The following is a 20,320-nucleotide window of genomic DNA, read 5'->3' on the forward strand; positions in this document are numbered from 1 at the left end:
TAACAAAGTTTGCCAACTTACTCGTGCTAACACAATCAGTGGCGTCAGGTACTGGATCTGACGCAATTTACTTTAAGGTTAGAGACCAGGGTAGGTAATTCCAAAGACACTCAAGGGTTTCTACAATAAGTAAAAAATTAAGGAAGAAGCTGAGCTCAGAATCAAATGGTATTAGTGACGGAAAATTCCACTTTATATTAACTGAGAATCATGGTCTGAATTATCCCTTTAATATTCGTTACACGTCACTTACACTCCGTACAAGTACGTACAGGTAGCCATACAAGTACGTATGCTTGTTAGTGACACCGTAACGAATCATCCCTCTAAGTTTTCGTTACGGTGTCACTAACACTCTGTATATTGAAGTGTGTCTTGTGTGTGAACTCTTGATATCACTTCACTTTAATTCGACAGCTGAAATTGCGTAGGTATCGATTCAATTTATACGTGATCTTGTCCCATACTTTAGTATGCTACGCAATTCAATCACCACCTATCACGTTGGTTTAAGAAAGCTCGGTGGGTACTTAGTTCACTTTGCAACAGACGTACCGCTGACTACCCCAATCGGGATATAGTCGTGAGCTTAAGCTATGTCGTTTTTTAATTCTTTCTATGGATGACAAAAACAAATACCGTCAAAATAATAGAACTGTACTGCAGATTTGAATGTGGAAAACCACAATTTGAAACAGCCAGGGGTCCTGAAGTGTTTGGTGTCGCGAGCTGATTGGATGCCTCTATGGCTAGAGTAATCGGGTCGTCGGTATTGTATATTACGTCTGTCGGACGCCGATAATTTTCAGTACCGTCCCTAAGTGGGATGTATTCGGAAGCCGCAACTACCAGGGAATTTGGGTGGTGCGGAGCACAATCGAAGCTCAGATGTCAGTCGTGTTTAAGTAAGTACTAAAATCTCGTACAAAGAGCAGAAATAAAACCCCGACGGATAGCTCATCACGAAATATCGGAAAACCATTCAAGTCAATAGCTACACGTAAATTAGTACCTACAGTAGGGAATGCAATCCCGACTCAAGATCGCAAATTCGAGATCCACCGGGATTGGAAATATAAATCCCACGAGAACCCGAAATTTTCGGGATCTCTTCTACTTAGTTCATAAAAAAATGTAAAGATAGGATGGCTGATTCTGGAAACTGCTTGTTTGTGATAGTCAGATTAATTCAAACAACATATTATTATATTTTTTAAAAGGAAACAAAAACCTCTATTCTTCAATATTACTAACTAAATAATTAAGTTTTCCTTGGAAATCAGCATAATGAAACCAAAAAGTATAACTCCGGGAGATTCGCCCAATTCCGTCAATCTCGGGATCTCGTCATATTATGCTTCGGGATTGTTCCCAAAAAATTAGACGAGATCTCGCGAGATCAGGATCCCGCGAGATCGGGATTGCGTTCCCTAACCTACAGCGACGTTCTTAATTATAATGTGCGAGCCGTGGTAGCCCAGTTGGTAGAACGCTTGCCTCACACTTTGAGGTCGCAGGTTCGAATCCAGCACAGTCACATAAATGATTGTCACGTGCTCAGCGGTGAAGGAAAACATCGTGAGAAAACCCACATTCCCGAGAAATGCATTTTCGAAGGTATGTGACCTAACTTGTATTGGGCTGATTTTCCATTCGCGGGTTGGAAGGTCAGACGGGCAGTCGCTTCGGGAAAAAACCGGACCTATCAAATATTCGGGTTAGGTAAGCGGACCCTGTGAGAAACGGAATAATGCTAGGGAGATGATGTTTGTAATTATAATGTACGAAATAGGCCATACGATAATAATAATAAGGATTCGAAAAAGGAATTTCTGGATCACCTAGGGGGTTAAAATGGCCACATCGAAGCAATTCATCTAAGAAAGCAATATTGCTCAAGGTAACCCTGTCTCTCAAACTAGGAGACCTGTATCTTGAGAGGCAGTGTTCAGTTTTTAGTTTTTAAAAATAGCATTGAGTGGAACTATATGCGCAAATGTCACATTGCACTATTGCTTTCTTAGACGAATTGTTTCAATGTGGCCATTTTAACCCCCCTAGGCCGTCACGGCTCTAGCAATAACTTCATTTCTATCGCTTCGAGGCTTCTAAATAACGAGATACACAACACGAAACTTGCCTGCTCTGTCGCGAATTGAGTTGCTCTACTTACGAACAAATATTGCAGAGCATAGATACAATTACTAGTCGACAAACTCTCAGACATTCTGTTAGAACTTGATACATAAGTTATACTATCGTTGTATCGACACCAATATAGTAAAAACCTCGTAAGGGCCTTTCTGAAAACACACTTTTAGTTGTTAGTTAGTGGGCTCTGTTTTCCGCATTTAGACTCTAAGGGTGGTATTAATAAACTAATCTCAGCTGAGACTGCCCTCATGATCATACACAAGTCCCTGTTTTTATATAAGAACTGTCACATTGACATGATCTTGAGGGCCGTCTCAAAGCTGAGATTGGTTTATTAATACCACCCTTAGATGACCCATTATGCGTGCAGTGCAGTGTTTTTGAAAACACACATTCGGATGTCATTTTTGTTAATAAAACCTCTCCATAGATAAGCTAGTTTCAATCTAGGTCAATTGTGGATTTAATGAGAGACTTTCTAGGCTTTATACCCCAAAAGTGATATAGATGGCGCTGTTGAGATTTAACGTGGTGATTACCTATATTAGCATTACTCGCATATAAAATTATTCAAAATTACAGTGTAATGGCAGAAACATATATAAAAATAATTGTCTCTTGATGTTTGGATCAGATACGTACTTTCAGAATCATGTTGCTACCTACATTGCTTCACTTTATTTTGATCGGAATAATAGACGGAAGATGTTAGACTATGTTCCCCAAAAACAATATAGATGGCGGAATCAATAATATGCTATTATAAAATCATATACGTCACCAGGTGAACCCTCAATAAAAAGTATAACATACCATAACGTCTTCATCCCCGAAAGGATAGGCAGATGTATACAGTATATTAATATGTCGTGGCCAGATCGTAAAATCGATCATTTCATGATGTAGTCGACCATTTCATGAAATGATCATATTTCATGAAATGGCCAACTTAAGTTGACCATATCTTTGAAACGTCAACATTTAATAATATTATATCAATCAACGTTTGGCCATATCGTTAATGTAGACGATGTCCATGCTATGTGGTGTAATAAAAATGTGAATAGTCGATTAATTTCTTAGGTTCAAAATTATGTACCTATTCGATATGGAAATATACTTCCACTTCGCAAGCTATTGCTACCTATTTATTTGACGTTATTACGTCACGACCGTACGTTACGTTACGTTACGTTTACGTGATGACCGACCTAGTCATCTCTACAAAACACGTGAAAATAAGATGTACTTGTTTAAATAAGCAAAATATAGGTACTTACATAATTACTTTCAAAGCATACCACACATGTTTCACGTTATATAACCTGTAAGTACCAAGTTGTGTTTTCCAATTTGAACATACATGTTCCTAACTTCTCGGGAATTCCGGGTCTACGGGAGTTCAGCCGTGCAGTTATGAAGGTGCGGGAATTTGGGAAACACCGTAACTGATATTGTGTGTCAAAGTTTACTTTAGTTTTTATTAATATAGTACTTACTTTGTTTTAGAGCATAGATCGAAAGGATTTCGTGTGGACAGAAGGATTCACTCGTCCCGGCTTGACAAGAGCTACGGGTTGAAGTCCCGCCCGAGTCAGAATTTTGTCGATTTAATTTTCTCTTCGTGTTATAAATAAAAGAAATAATATATTACGGGTAACTTGGACCCAGAATGTTAGTCACAATGATTTCTTACTCATCATCATCATCATCATCATCAGCCGTATGACGCCCACTGCTGGGCATAGGCCTCCCCCAAGGATCTCCACGACGAGAGCCTGTCCAGACGAGGCGCTTTACGCGCGTTGTCATACCACAGAGTACTTAACATCGTACGGATATAGACGCACATCTCCAAGCATGCAGGAATCTATAAAGTAATTAAATTACTCTGTGGTATGAAAACGCGAGTAAATCGCGCCTTCTGAACAAGGTCTTAAGAAAACACTTGAAGATCGCGTTGAAATTACTTTTTCCAACAGTAAAAGTCGGAGGCAGAATTTTTCAGATTTTTCCCCGATCCGTAACACAATTGTGCCTTAAATGAGAAAACGTCATTGGATCGCGGTCGGAGCATTGGATTCGATTTGTCCAACAAAGTTAGGCGGGAAATCTCCTTGTTTCGGAAACTGCGAATCATCGACGGTGCAACCTAATAGACACTTAGGTACCGCTTTATTTATTTAATTTTTAAAAAGGAAATTAGATTAAGGAAGGGGAAGGTTATTTAAGAATACCAGGTTTAAAATGTAATCCACTCCGCGGCAGGTGAGGCGCTAATGTCGCAAATTTTGCATTCTATTATTATAACTTGTCTATGAGGGAGTTCCCAGGCAACGTTCCCCAAAAAAATATAGATGACTCTGTACAGATTTGCCGTAGTTTAACTGTCTTATTTCATGGATAACAGATACATTGATCTTTCATCTTTGTTTTGGGTATAAATGATGATCCTTGTTATTACACTCAGGCACAACACATGTTCCACCCATTATTATTCTGATCAAAAACAGAAGCAATATAGGTAGCAACATCATTCTATATGTATCTCATCCAAATATCAAGCAACAATTATTTTTATACATTCCTTAGCAGTTTACATTGTATTTTGGAATAATTACATACAAAGAGTAATGAGTAAAAAAGTAATTATTACTTTAAATCTGAACAGCGCCATCTATATAATTTTTGGGGAACAAAGCCTGGAAAGTCCGTCATTAGTTCCAATAAAAGCCGTGGAATTTTCCCGTGGCGCGGAATATATTTTAAGCCTGGTTGTTTTTCGCATATAATTAATTCTGTCAACTAGCTGAGTAAATAGTAAGTGGGTGAGGGAAGCCAGACGCTACTTTCTAATTAGCTCACGCAAAGGTCACGTGTGTCGGGTGGCATGTTACATGTGATCTATTAGTCAGATTTCTTACATAAATCTTTCGTCCTTTTAGGAGTCTAGAAGACGTACCGCCGATGAGAGAAATGTATCGGGCTCTTTGACGAAATGGTCAACAAGAATAGCCAATTGGGAAACTTATTGGATAAGCCTCAGAGTAATTTATTTGAGGCTTCAACTTTGTCGGGCTACCTAGAAGATTCTTTTGTTGGCTTTTAGGTTGACTGTTCTGCTAAGTGAAGAAATATAATTATTATATTACTTATATGAGAAATTGATTATATATTGCGGAAAATTTAAGCCATGTTTAGTCATTCACTCCATCTTTGTAATTTCAGATAAGTACATTGGAATATTTTGCATTGTAACTGAAATATTTTGTTGGCATTGAGATAAAAACGAACGAACGAAGCGAACTAATTGCTTCCTAGAATATTCGCTAGATGGCGCTTGCCTAATACCGGGTTCTTACCGCGTTATAAGATCTACAACGCGAATATTCACTTGATGAAGAGTCTAGTGGACAAGATAATCTCTATATTATAATACATAACATAAATTACATATAAGTTATTGTTATGTACCTAGCTTTTTTATGGGTAACGTGTAATGAACTCAGTAACGAGTCAACAACTACTTCGGTGAAAGAACACTCCGTAAACGAATACCGTATCTGTACAACATGCTGCCGGTCGACATACGTCAGGGAGTGCAATATACATAAATTTAGTAAATCTTTATTTAAACATCTTATGAAAAAGATCTCTTAGCTTTAAGTTAACTGTAAGTATTTTAAGGCATAATAACTAAGCGAACTCCACTCCCACAGACAAACCGAGGAATTGGTTTTGTGGGGTTTTTATTGTAACAAAATTTTCTGTATTTTTTTTTATGAAAAATGAACATTTTACTTACTTTTTTTACTTACTTATGTAATAAAAATATCCATAAAAAAGACCCCCACACCGACATCACTGTTCCAACTTACCAACCTAACCAACCAAAACCCTAATCCCTAATACGTTAATCCAACGTTCGATAGAATTTGCCAGCTCATTTGTCTTTCTCCCGAGAGCGATCTCGGCTTCCGACGACTTATTCTGTGCTCTATTGAGAAATCGACACGATAACGAACTTTGTTGTAAAAACGCAATCCCGAATCGAGACCGCAAATTCGAGATCCCGCGGGATTGGAAATATCAATAACGCGAGATTCCAAAATTTTCGGGATCTCGTCTAGTTCATAAAAAAATGTAATGTTAGGATGGCTAAAATCAATGGATACTGTTTGTTTGTGATAGTGAGGTTAATAAAAACAAAATATTTTTGTAAAAAAATCAATATTACTAACTACTTAAATAATTTAAGGAAATCAGCATCAAAACAAAAGTATAACTCAAGGAGATTTGCCCAATCCCGTCAATCTCGAATGGGATTTCGTCATATTATGCTTCGAGATTGATCTCGAAATATTAGACGGGATCTCGCGAGATCGGGATTGTATTCCCTAACCTATAGCGACAGCCGCGAGCCTCTTACATCGACTGCGGTTTTTTTATACAAAGTGATTTTTATAATAAGTTAATTTAATTTGATTTGATTATTATTTGGATTTAAGTGTTTTTTTTTTTTTTGTATTTTTTGGGCATAGCTGAAAATCAGCGTTGTGGCACTCCCTCAATGTCGGAGTGTCACAACATTTTGCTGAGCTGATGTCCCTTTTTAGAGTTAAGGTTTAATTTATTATGTTTACTCCTACTGTGTACCTATATTTACTTTAATCTAAAATAAATGATTTCTATTCGATTTTATTTTTAAAGAAAAAAGTTAACTCTTACTGGCAATTTATTTTATTTCTTATTTCCATGTTTTATAGGCATTTTGTCATCCTGTAAACCTGTAATCTAGTCTTACGTACAGTCATGACCAATATCATGTACCCATTTTAGAACCCTGTCGCACTATCATATTTGACATTTAATGCGGCTTATGGTTTAATTTGTCAGAAAAGTTAATGTGACATGGTTGGAAAGTGTATACATATTAGTACTCGAGACCGTACGTCCTAAATTCTACCATCTCCGGAATAGGTATGTCGATTACCTACACGAAGGGAAAATTCATTCGCGTTCGCGGTGAAGGTATAACACGAAGATAATGTTCGGAATTTCGGTTGAAGGTACATTGAAGATAATGTAATGAACCTAGCGATGAACAGAAACGGGTTTTACTTGGGTATGGGTTATGGGAAGACCTAGAAGGACTTATATTGACCAACTTGGAGATGCCCTTAGAAAAGGTTTAGTACGATCTACTCTGAACCGGCGTGTGTGTATGAAGCGATTGATGAATGTGGAGGAAGCAAGAGAAGTGTGTCAGGATCGAAGCAAATGGAATTCTATAGTCTCTGGACACCCCTGTGGGAAATTGGCGTGGGTTTATGTATGTATGTATGTTTCATCATCATCATCATCACTAGCCCATTAACGTCCCCACTGCTGGGGCACGGGCCTTCCCTATGGATGGATAGGGAGATCGGGCCTTAAACCACGCGGGCCCAGTGCGGATTGGTGACTATTAACGACTGCTAATGCAGCCGGGATCAACGGCTTAATGTGCCTTCCAAAGCACGGAGGAGCTCGAGATGAAAACTTTTTTTTTGTGGTCACCCATCCTATGACCGGCCTTTGCGAAAGTTGCTTAACTTTAACAATCGTAGACCGAGCGCGTTAACCGCTGCGCCACCGAGCTCCTCAATGTATGTATGTTGTATGTATGTTTAATATGGGTTATTCTGCTTGTGTCATAGAATAAAGAATAATACTACATACAGAACGGCAACTCTCCGCTCCCCACCGGCGTCTAAACTAGGTTTACCTCACCCCCCTCGAACATAGTTTTGACTTTAATCGTATGGTGTCAGACGTCACACACACAGATGCGCGTGTATGATAATGTCAATGTGTGGTGTCTGTGTAAAACGAGGTTTTTAGTTTGAAGTGCCCAGGGTGTGCTTGTGTTGTAATACTTTCTTTCTAGCCAAACATTATTCTAGGTCTATGAGAAATGTCCCACAGGTTTTGATTCCCCTACGAAATGTATGAAAATAAGCAAAAATGTCCGTATATTTCGATTGCATTAATAATATAGTAGGGACGTCGTTCACATCATCGTCGTTGGCATGTAAGCGCACTTAAAGTTTATTTTTTTTTCGTTTATTTTTTGTATATTTTTTTTATTGAACAAATATTAAAATCCATTATTACCAGTATGATCGCCATTATTTCAGCGATGCGGATTTTTTAGATTTAATTTACCTAATTTTACGAACATTATCAGATAATTTTCATTCGCGTCGGGCCTGGGGCAGAAATGACCAGTCTACATAATTTATCGTTAGATAAAGCATACATAAACTCATACATAAACTCACGCCCGTAATCCCTAATGGGATGGGAAGAGCCACAAGTACTCAAAGACAACTTGCAGCCACTGTTGATATGATGTCGTAAGCTGGATATGATGAACCTTATGGTGATAAGGGAAGCCTATCGCCCATAACATAAGTTTATCATGTTACAGGACACAATCCCTCTGTCGGTTTTTACGACATGCCCGGAAAGACAAGCAGCTGAACGTGTTCTATGTTTTTTATTTGCTCCCAGAACAGTATACAAGCAAATTAGATAAAGCATAGGCGAGCTTATCCCTAATTGGGATATCTTCCAGCTAACGTTGTAAAACAATATAATTATTATATACATATAACCTTGATATTAATATTAGTGTACACCTGTGATTTATTTCTCTAATGTTTCTTTATTTTATGTAGATTGTCGTCCTTTGTAGTGTAAATAAATTAGCATGTTGTATTTGCCCATAATTGGACGAGCACTAGTCCAGTATTAGTATATAGGTTAAGTTACGTGTAAAAGCGTTTTTGTCTGTTGGCAAACCTAATAAATAAGTAAAGGCAAACTATAGAGGATGTATACATACTATTAGCATAAAGCCTACTTTTTGTTAACCTATAGACGTAAATGTAACGTAAAAATAAGAGCTACGAGTATTTCGCCCTTCAGAGGACTTAAGAGTGTCATGAATGTGAAATCTTAGTGTCAATGCAACTGAACGCAACTTAGAGCCAAGACTAGTTTATTTTATTGAAGTCTCGGAACAAAATACAATACAATAGATCGGATGCTCCCAAGACACGACTCTCCTCGACAGATGGATATATTAGATCTAGACCGTTCTTCACACTTGGGAATCTGCCTCTTCTAAGAGAATGCAAGTCCCAGCATAATCGTATTCAGTATTTTTACCCGATCGCGGCAAGGAAAAACTCCTTTTTCCTTGCCGCGATTAAGTGTTTCAAATTCAATTCAAATTCAAAAATATCTTTATTCAGTAGGCAAAGTTACACTTTGTATAGCGGGGGAAAAGAAGCTGCAAGAAAAACCTCGGCACAGGGCTCTTGACGTTCTTTAAAAAAAATTACATAAAATATTGTTCTACAATTGAGTAATTTAGCTGCCTAATATCACTTCTCAGACAGTTAATCCCATGCATTCATATCTTCTAAATCTTCTTCTTCTATCGTGTGGATTGAGAGGTACATTACCAACCTCATCAACCCTGGTGTCAGGGTTATTATTGAGCCGCCAAAGGCCCCTGACATGGCTCATGTAACGACTACTTACTTACATCATTAAGTAGTAACCGGGACCAACGGCTTAACTTGCCTTCCGAAGCACGGATCATCTTACTTTTTGGACAATCAGGTGATCAGCCTGTAATGTCCTAACCAAACTAGGGATCACAAAGTGATTTTTGTGATATGTCCCCACCGGGATTCGAACCCGGGACCTCCGGATCGCGAGCCCAACGCTCAACCACAGGACCACGGAGGTCGTCTAAATAATCACTCTTTATGTTTAACCACTATGTATGTAGGTATATTATTATGTTATGTTTATGATATGTATGTAGGTACATACCTAAACAACACGTTGAAACAGACGTGCATGCATACATATGCATGCCTACTTGTCAGAATTTAACAAAAGTTGTGTCAGTAGCGCGCCTTAATTGTCCGGTGGCTATGTGACGTCACGATTTATTTATTATTTATTTATTAAGGTACATATAACATTACAGTATGGCCCAGTGCGCTGTATGACGAAAAAAACAATATTCAAACTAATACAACAACGATAAATTCAATGTGGCGCCCATTGACATAGGTAGAGTTGTATACTTATCAATGCAGTTACGAGTATATCTACCTATCAGGTAAACCACCTCGGTCTCACGCTAATGTACTCCGCTGCTGATCATCCAGGGTGCATCTACTAATGGGTTGCATCGTACCTCATCTGATAGACGTATAATCCAATTTCAAGTCTAAGTTTCCCTTTGCCCCGGACACTCCATACAAAAGCTTCAATCTTACCGTGTGCTGCCTAAGCGTCAGCTCACACCGAGACGGTATAATATGTCGTTGTGCAATAAAGTACTATTGATTGATTGATTGTTTGAATCCCGGTGGGGACATATCACAAAAATCACTTTGTAATCCCTAGTTTGGCTAGTACATTACAGGCTGATCACCTGATCGTCCGAAAGTACGATGATCCGTGCTTCGGAAGGCACGTTAAGCCGTTGGTCCCGGTTACTACTTACTGAAGAAAGTTAGTAGTCATTACATGAGCTATGTCAGGGGCCTTTGGCGGCTCAATAATAACCCTGACACTAGGGTTGCTGAGGTTGGTAACCCGCCCCACAACCCACACGATAGAAGAAGCTACATATTAGAGGATAACTTAATCTTAACACGTCACATAATCATAGTCCTGCCTTGTAAATGGGGTCAGCACAACCTTTCTCTTCCATTCATCTTTGTCAGTCGTCACCTCAGTACTCACACCACGGAAAAGAAAGAGGTTGGAAGGACCAATGTAGCGAGAAATGCGCGCCATACAAGTATGAGCACATCCCATCATCTCTAAAATGTTCCTGCGTGGTGATTCAGCGATTCTAGTTCTAAGGAATCTCCTTGCCACACAGCTGGCAAGTAAATTATAAGTTACATATATAATTACATCAAATTATTATTAAATATAATTATTATTATAATTATATATTATATATATTTAATTATACTAATGTATTAAAGAATCCATACACATTAAACTGTTTATAAAAATAACCTACATTTGTGTTTTTGGAATATATTTTTGTTCCTTTTAAGTTGTCCTGTCTTATAGATAAGTATTACATCCTGTTCAATTTCAATTAGAATTAATAATAAACTGAACTTCATTCCAAAAAAAAACCAAAAAAGGAGCACATAATTCGTAACTTCATTTCCACTCGTCCACAAACTTAACGACGCACGGAGCTCCGCGACAGTATATTAAAAGGTCGTCTTGTGCATTATAACTTGTAGGGCAAAAAATCAAATATCGACTACCATTCAAGGAGATCCCTCCTTATATAATATCGACTATAGAATGATCGACTATTTATAAAAAATGATGATGATCTCTCCGACCGATTTCGGCCATGGCAACCATTATACTTTTTACGAAGTATCTTATGAAAAGTAATGATAAAATTGCAGGCTATCGCATAAAATTTTCATTGCCTGTAAAGTGGCTATGGAATTTGAGAAGCAGTAGAGCTATCGTAGTTATATGTTTACAGGAGTAGTAGTAGGGTTGAACCGGCGGCAGCATAATATATATCATACAAAACGACTTTCTTTCTTTCTTTCTTTCAAAACGCGCGTTAAGGCCTTTCCATCCTTTTTCTTCTATTCTGTGGCTCACGCCTTTCACACACATTTATCCTTCTTTACACAATAATAATATATCCACACTTCCTTGAGTCGTCCGTCTCCTAGCCCTATATCCTTCCACATTCTCACTCATAACTTTCCTCGTTATTAACACATCACACCGAACAGAAATATTGTGCCTTATTTTCGTTGAATTTCACATCAAACGTGTTATGTTTTCGCACAGGCAACACGATTCATATTACCGATTTAATCTTGTTAAGAAAAAAAATACCGTTGGCTTTTTGCTAAAAAACACCGTGGAAAATACCTACTCCATTTGATTGGAAATAAATTCAAACGTTTATATAAAAACGAGCACTGCGGATCAACACGTTTTTTCGACTCTGCGCCGCACCGCCCAAATCCTCTGGTAGTTGCGGTTTCCGAATACATCCGGCTTAGGGACGGTACTGAAAAGTATCGTCGCGCGAAGGATAACCCGATACGATTCCGATGACCCGATTACTTTAGCCATAGAGGCGGCCAATCAGCTCGCGACAACAAACACTTCAGAACCCCGATATCGACCCCGCCAGGGTGGTCGACGATTTCGCTTATCGCTATCGACCCACTAGGGTTGCGCCCAATTGGGCACCCTCAGGACTGTTGTCTTAAATGTTGTACCGGGTGAGAGAAATTTAATTTAATAATTCAATTCGTACGTGCGCCCATGTTGATTTTATCCCTTACTTATGCCGTAAGTCTAAAGTCTAAATCAGACCCAGCGGTCAAACCAAAATCAACAAGCCGAGGTTGAAGGCTAATGTGCTATTGTTCAGACATCATGTTCGCTTGTATCTAACTCATGAATTATGTACCCACACTGACCACAGACTGTTGAATTAATGCGGGTCGCTTTTAGCTTAAAGGTATAAAAAGAAAATATTGTTTATTTTTAAATCAAGGGTACATTAGAGGACTTGTCGAAAGTCAAGTCGTATATGAACACTGTATTGTGTCTAATAAAGCGAGTACTTTATTAAAGGACTTCAAAAAAGGAGATTATTAAAAGTAAATAAAAAATATCGACTATGAAAAGTAGCGTTCTAAAAAGTAAGAAAAAAGTATATTTTACGGAAATTCTTCCGAATAGTGATGTTTTGGTGATATCTATGGTCGTATGCCGTGGTAAGCAAAGTCTTGAGACAGATCACGCAGGCACACGACCACGGCTATCTCCACGGCGTTTATCTGCGTAGATAGCATTCGCTGCGTCTATTAGACAAAGCCGTCGATAAAATGTTAAGCGCGCGCGACGCGGTTGCTGCGCCGCGGGGGCTGATATTTATATTTAGACTTCATTTTAAAATAAGATAAAAATATACCTAGGATCTATGACATAATAATAGCATTTTCTATGTTTATAAATCAATCTTACACACAAGAAAATATAATAGGTAATTTACATTTTTACATATGAGCAGTTTTCTAATACAGGTATTATATTATTATATTATATATAGCTACAAACCCATGTACTGACTGACTGACTCACTGACTCACTGACAGGGTTGTTCTCCCAGAAGGAGCGTCGGGGGGTAAAAATAATGTATGAGAAAAGTGATCGGGACCTCCCGGTGAGTATGGGAAAACTTCCAGATCTTGGAAAACTGCTCCGCATCAGGGAGACACCCTACGGCCTGGCAAAACTATCGCACCTGGATCGATTTTTTTTTCACAAAACCTATTTAATTCTTAGTCAAATCCTATGGCCGGTGAAAAAAAATCAAAATGGCGGAAAAACAAGATGGCCGCCAAACAATATTTTGTTTTTTCAGAAAATGTCTCCGGGGCAAAAACAATGTATGGGGGCGTAATCGGAAGGTCATGTTGAGTATGTAAATACCTCTTGTTCTTCAGAAACTGCTCCGCATCAGGAAGACACCCTACGGCCTGGTGAAACTATCGCACCTGGAACTTTTCTGTTTTCACGAAACTTATTTAAATCTTGGTCAAATCCAATCCCCGGTGAAAAAAAACCAAAATGGAAACTGCTCCGCATCAGGGAGACACCCTACGGCCTGGCAAAACTATAGCACCTAGAACTTTTTTGATTTCACGAGACCTATTTAAGTCTTGGTCAAATTCTATCGCGGTAAAAAAATGGCGGGAAAACAAGACACGCGAGCAGCTTGCTGCGAGCGAACCACGCGACATCTAGTTATACTATATATAGCTACAAACCCACTGACTGACTGACTGACTGACTGACTCACTCACTCACTCACTGACATAATTGTTCTCCCAGAAGGAGCATCGGGGGGTAAAAATGATGTATGGGGGATGTGATCGGGACCTCCCGGTGAGTATGGGAAAACTTCCAGATCTTGGAAAACTGCTCCGCATCAGGGAGACACCCTACGGCCTGGCGCAACTATTATACCTGGATCAATTTTTTTTTCGCAAACCCTATTTAAATCTTGGTCAAATTCTATTGTGGGTGAAAAAAAATCAAAATGGCGGAAAAACAAGATGGCCGCCATACAAAATTTTGTTTTTCCAGAAAACGTCTCGGGGGTAAAAACTGTGTATGGGGCTGTAATCGGAACGTCTTGTGGAGTATGAAAACACTTCTCTATCTTCAGAATCTGCTCCGCATCAGGGAGACACTCTACGGCCTGGCAAAACTATAAAACCTAGAGCAATTTTTCTTTCGCGAAACATATTTAAATCTTGGTCAAATCCAATCCCTGGTGAAAAAAAACCAAAATGGCGGAAAAACAAGATGGCCGCCATACAAAATTTTCGTTTTTCCTGAAAATGCCTCGAGGATAAAAATGATGTATAGGGATGTGATCGGATCGTCATGTTGAGTATTTCAATACTGCTCGATCTTGAAAAACTGCTCCGCATCAGGGAGACACCCTACGGCCTGGCAAAACTATAAAACCTGGAGCAATATTTTTTTGACGAAACTTATTTAAATCTTGGTCAAATTCAATACCCGGTGAAAAAAAACCAAAATGGCGGAAAAACAAGATGGCCGCCATACGAAATTTTCGTTTTTCCCGAAAATGCCTCGGGGGTAAAAATGATGTATGAGGAATGTGATCGAAACATCATGTTGAGTATGGAAATACTTTTCGATCTTCGAAAGCTGCTCCGCATCAGGGGTCACCCTACGGCCTGGCAAAACTATAGCACCTAGAACTTTTTTGATTTCACGAGACCTATTCAAGTCTTGGTCAAATTCTATCGCGGTAAAAAAATGGCGGGAAAACAAGACACGCGAGCAGCTTGCTGCGAGCGAACCACGCGACATCTAGTTATATTATTATATTATATATAGCTACAAACCCATGTACCTATTGACTGACTGACTGACTCACTGACAGGGTTGTTCTCCCCGAAGGAGTGTCGGGGGGTAAAAATGGTGTATGGGGGATGTGATCAAAATTTTCCGGTGAGTATGGGAAAACTTCCAGATCTTGGAAAACTGCTCCGCATCAGGGAGACACCCTACGGCCTGGCGCAACTATCGCACCTAGAACGATTCTTTTTTCACGATACCTATTTAAATCTTAGTCAAATCCAATCCCCGGTGAAAAAAAAACAAAATGGCGGAAAAACAAGATGGCCGCCATACAAAATTTCGTTTTTCCAGAAAATGTCTCGGAGGTAAAAATAATGTATGGGAGGTGTGATCGGAACGTCAAGCTTAATATGAAACAACTGCTTGTACTTGAAAAACTGCTCCGCATCAGGGAGACACCCTACGGCCTGGCCAAACTATCGCACCTAGAACATTATTTTTTCCACCAGGCCTATTATAATCTTGGTCAAATTTAATTGCAGTTGAAAAAAAATCAAAATGGCGGAAATTCAAGATGGCCGCCATACAAATTTTTCTTTTTTCCTGAAAATGCCTCGGACGTGAAAATGATGTATAGGAATGTGATCGGATCGTCATTTTGAGTATTTCAATACTGCTCCATCTTGAAAAACTGCTCCGCATCAGGGAGACACTCTACGGCCTGGAAAAACTATCACACCTGGAACTATTCTTTTTCCACTAGACCTATCTAAATCTTGGTCAAATTTTATCGCCGATGAAAAAAAAACAAAATGGTGGAAAAACAAGATGGCCGCTATACAAAATTTTGTTTTTCCAGAAAATGTCTCGGGGGTAAAAATTATGTATAGGGATGTGATCGGATCGTCATGTTGAGTATTTCAATACTGCTCGATCTTGAAAAACTGCTCCGCATCAGGGAGACACCCAACGGCCTGGCAAAACTATAATACCTGGAGCAATATTTTTTTCACGAAACCTATTTAAATCTTGGTCAAATTTTATCGCCGGTGAAAAAAAAACAAAATGGCGGAAAAACAAGATGGCCGCCATACAAAATTTTCGTTTATCCCGAAAATGCCTCGTGGGTAAAAATTATGAATAGGGATGTGATCGGATTGTCATGTTGAGTATTTCAATACTGCTCGATCTTGAAAAACTGCTCCGCATCAGGGAGACACCCTACGGCCTGGCAAAACTATAGCACCTAGAACTTTTTTGATTTCACGAAAACAAGATGGCCGCCATACAAAGCTTCGAACTAATACAGGACACGCGAGCAGCTTGCTGCGAGCGAACCACGCGACATCTAGTAAAGTATATAAAGATAGAACTAAAGGTGACAAAAAGCTTTTTTTTTCTATTTAACTTATTTATGGTTTTACATATGAGTAGTTTTCTAATACAGGTAATGTCTACAAACTCAATGTTTAGAAAACAACAAAGATAAAATACTTGTGGTGCCGATTCCAGTACACGTTTATTTTAAGCTATAAATACCTGTCATTTTCATATGCGGTGAAAAGAAAAAGGACGGGTAATCGACAGGCGTATGCCTTTATGGAATAGACGTCAATTTTATGCAGAAATTTAAACAAGCCTCCCAAAGTTTTATATTCGCCAATAGCCCGACAGAATTAGATTGTCAGCACACGTCAAACAGGTTGCAAGTCAGCGAGATGCCTATTTTATTCGCCTGGGTTATTCATTCATTTTAAAATTAACATCTGACAATCATCATAAAAAATGACGGGTACAACATAAAATAAAATTAAGAGAATGTCTGCAGGAATCGGGCCACTAACTTTGTTAACTGTACCTACTTTCTCCAAAGATAATGGAGAAACAATTCCTTGAGTATTCTCGCCTCAGGGAGTTGTTTTTCAATTATCTTTGAATGAATGAAGAACATCTCTATAGACATGATAAGCAATTTCAGTTACATAAATTAGTAGCTTGTTTCATTTATTATCTAAACATAATTATACTTAATACGTACTATGTCTTCAGGCAATTGAATCGAGACGGTTATTTTTCAATTTCAAGTTACTAAAAGGTGAAGTGGTGTTGTTTAAGTTATATCAAGTTTGTTTACTATATTAAGTAAAAATATATTTTTATGTCACTGCGGTTCAGTGGTATACCGTATTGCTTCTCAGACGTGGACGAATGTGAATCTGTCGACAGAGTTTGCTTACCACGGCATGTGACCAAGGCTATACCCGTCATTTTTTATGATGATTGTCAGATGTTAATTTTAAAATGAATGAGTGAATGAATGAATAACCCAGGCGAATAAAATAGGCATCTCGCTGACATGCAACCTGTTTGACGTGTGCTGACAATCTAATTCTGTCGGGCTATTGGCGAATATAAGACTTTGGGAGGCTTGTTTAAATTTCTGCATAAAATTGACGTCTATTCCATAAAGGCATACGCCTGTCGATTACCCGTCCTTTTTCTTTTCACCGCATATGAAAATGACAGGTATTTATAGCTTAAAATAAACGTGTACTGGAATCGGCACCACAAGTATTTTATCTTTGTTGTTTTCTAAACATTGAGTTTGTAGACATTACCTGTATTAGAAAACTACTCATATGTAAAACCATAAATAAGTTAAATAGAAAAAAAAAGCTTTTTGTCACCTTTAGTTCTATCTTTATTTAGTAATCAGAATTTAATAATTTATCTTTAGGATTAGGTTAGGAAAGTACCCAGTTTCAGAGAATAGTAGAGAATATTTTCTTGCTTCATAATTATATTTTAGACCGTGGTTTTTCCGTCGTCGCCTTTTAGTTTTCAAACTAAAGTATATATGTTTTATTTTTATTGATGACGTCATAGGACAGTATTTCCATACAACCTCCAAAGAACCAAGGACCAAGTTGATCTTTGCCTAATCTTTGCCAAAGAACACTTTCGTTTTGACGTTTCATAAAAATAATCTCATTTGACTAGGTTGTCACGTAGCCTGATAAATTGGACAGTTTCCCAGGTCAAAGATAAATTAGGTACTTAGATATGAAAGTCTGATTACTAAAATTAAATAAAGACAGAACTAAAGGTGACAAAAATCGTTCTCTTTTTTGTTAGCAAACTCTACAAAACGTAAATATTAGTAACATACCCAGTTTTAATCAGTAAATGTTGAGTACTGCAAATATCACGCTTATTATGGAAACCAAATATTATTACTACAAATTATAATAACGAATATTATATAAAAGAATACAGCAATTAGTCTTTCTGTTTTTGCTTCTCTCGACAATAATCGTCTTCACTTGTTTTCCTTCCTCGAAGTCCCAGACGGAACACCCGCCAAAACGTTTTTCTCTTAAAAAGTGACATAACGTTCCTTTTTTGAAATTGCCAACATTTTTCTATTTAAATTGTTTAAGTATGACTTTTAATAACGGAAAATGTAATAATAAGTGCGACATTTTGTCACGCTTTTCTATGACGTCACATGTTGCTGTTTTGTAATTTCGTGTTTTGACGTTTAGTAAAAAGTAACTGATTTGACTAGTTGGAAACTAGCCTATTCAAATATTTGCTATTGCTAATGAGTAGCGCGAGTACCAACTTGTTAATTAACTCACGTGATCGAATTCATTATCTGATAGTAAATTAGATATTGGATAACAATTCCATTAATTTTATCACTATGACGCACCTACGCTTCTGATGCTAGTAAAACAGTAATTATTTTCAATATTTAATCCGTTGCAACAAAGCATCACGCTTGTATCCCATTTTAGGGGTAGACAGAGGTAGACAGACATACATACAAATGTATGTAGGGAGTTAAAATTAAAATGACCCGTAATAATGGTGCTAATTCCTTGTAAACAAAACCTGTGGGTTTTTTAGCTCGCGACGACTTCAGAACCACGATACCGACCCCTTCGGCGTCGTCGACGGTTTTATTCAGCGCTTACCGCTATCTGCTAGGGTCGATTAAAACTTCCAAATATTATCCTCTCAGACGGGCAGGCACCCTCAGGCCTGTTGTCTTAAATTTTATACCAGGTGAGAGCCCACTTGTCGGGCCAAGTAAGTCACGTCAAAAAAACGTGGATTTTCTTCAACAAAACCTCGGTTTCTTACAATTAATATACCTAATCCTGGGCATAATATTTTTTTAACTTGAATAGAAATTTCGAATGTGATTTTTAAAAAGGCGCTTTTACTAGATTTTCGTTATAAGACATTGGTATCGAAACTAAATACTTTTTTTTATAAAAAAAATCTCTTGGAAGAAGGTTATCTTCAAGACATAGTTACTTACGTCTACAGGAATCATCTCATTGCTTTAATGTGACCTAACAAAGTACATTTCTAAGCGAATCTACATTATTATAACCGCAAAATACAAACGCTTATGGCAATATCAGTTCAAATTAATTACAACACTTATTACACGCTTGTAATCCAGTCTCGCCGCGGGCAGAGAAAGTGCTCTACTTAATATAACCCGACCAAACGTGAAAGCAAACTTAACCATACTCCTCAAGCCCAATTTATTACCTTTCTAAATTACCATCTTTATGACAAGGTAACAAGTAGTCGTGTTATTAAGAGGTGCACTCAGTGGCTCCGACAGCCGTGATCGTCTAGTGGTTAGGACCCTACGTTGTGGCCGTAGTAACCCAGGTTCGAATCCTGGTCACGGCAGTGATAACACTGTCGCGGTGGAGCGCATCTTTTGTATATTTTTAGTTAACTAGCTTGGAATTTATGAAGGATACCTTAGTCATATGAGACACTTTGTATGTACTTAACATCAAAACGGTACTTTTTTTACAGAAATACTAAGGTATGACGTCATAAATAAACATGGTCAAACGTCGTATTCTTTGTTATGTAATTCTAGTTAAAAAATTGTAAATTTGACAAAAAGAAAAAGGCATATATTTTCAATCATTTTCATCACGAACTTAAGAGCCACGCTCTTGTCGGTGTAGCCATCTCCATGCTGCTATTTAGGGACAAATAGGGCCGTGGTTTCCTTCTTGCCTTCCGCCCCGCAGTACTCTGTCTGAGGCGAGTGGGATGGATCCCAGAGTAGTCTATTTCAAAGTCGTACTAGGACCCTGTCTTCCGCCTCTAAATAGTACTTTGTCCGGCAAAGTACTTA

The 20,320-nt window shown here is 38.2% G+C and overlaps 1 non-coding gene across 1 annotated transcript; it reads left to right on the plus strand.

Moving 5' to 3' along the window:
• The first annotated feature begins 19,785 nt into the window (after nucleotides 1–19,785).
• Nucleotides 19,786–19,857, plus strand: Trnah-gug (transfer RNA histidin (anticodon GUG)). Its single transcript has one exon. It is a non-coding gene; the product is annotated as a tRNA-His (tRNA).
• Nucleotides 19,858–20,320: the final 463 nt, after the last annotated feature.

This window comes from Pectinophora gossypiella, chromosome 2 (genome assembly GCF_024362695.1).
Source record: "Pectinophora gossypiella chromosome 2, ilPecGoss1.1, whole genome shotgun sequence".
Classification (NCBI taxonomy): domain Eukaryota; kingdom Metazoa; phylum Arthropoda; class Insecta; order Lepidoptera; family Gelechiidae; genus Pectinophora; species Pectinophora gossypiella.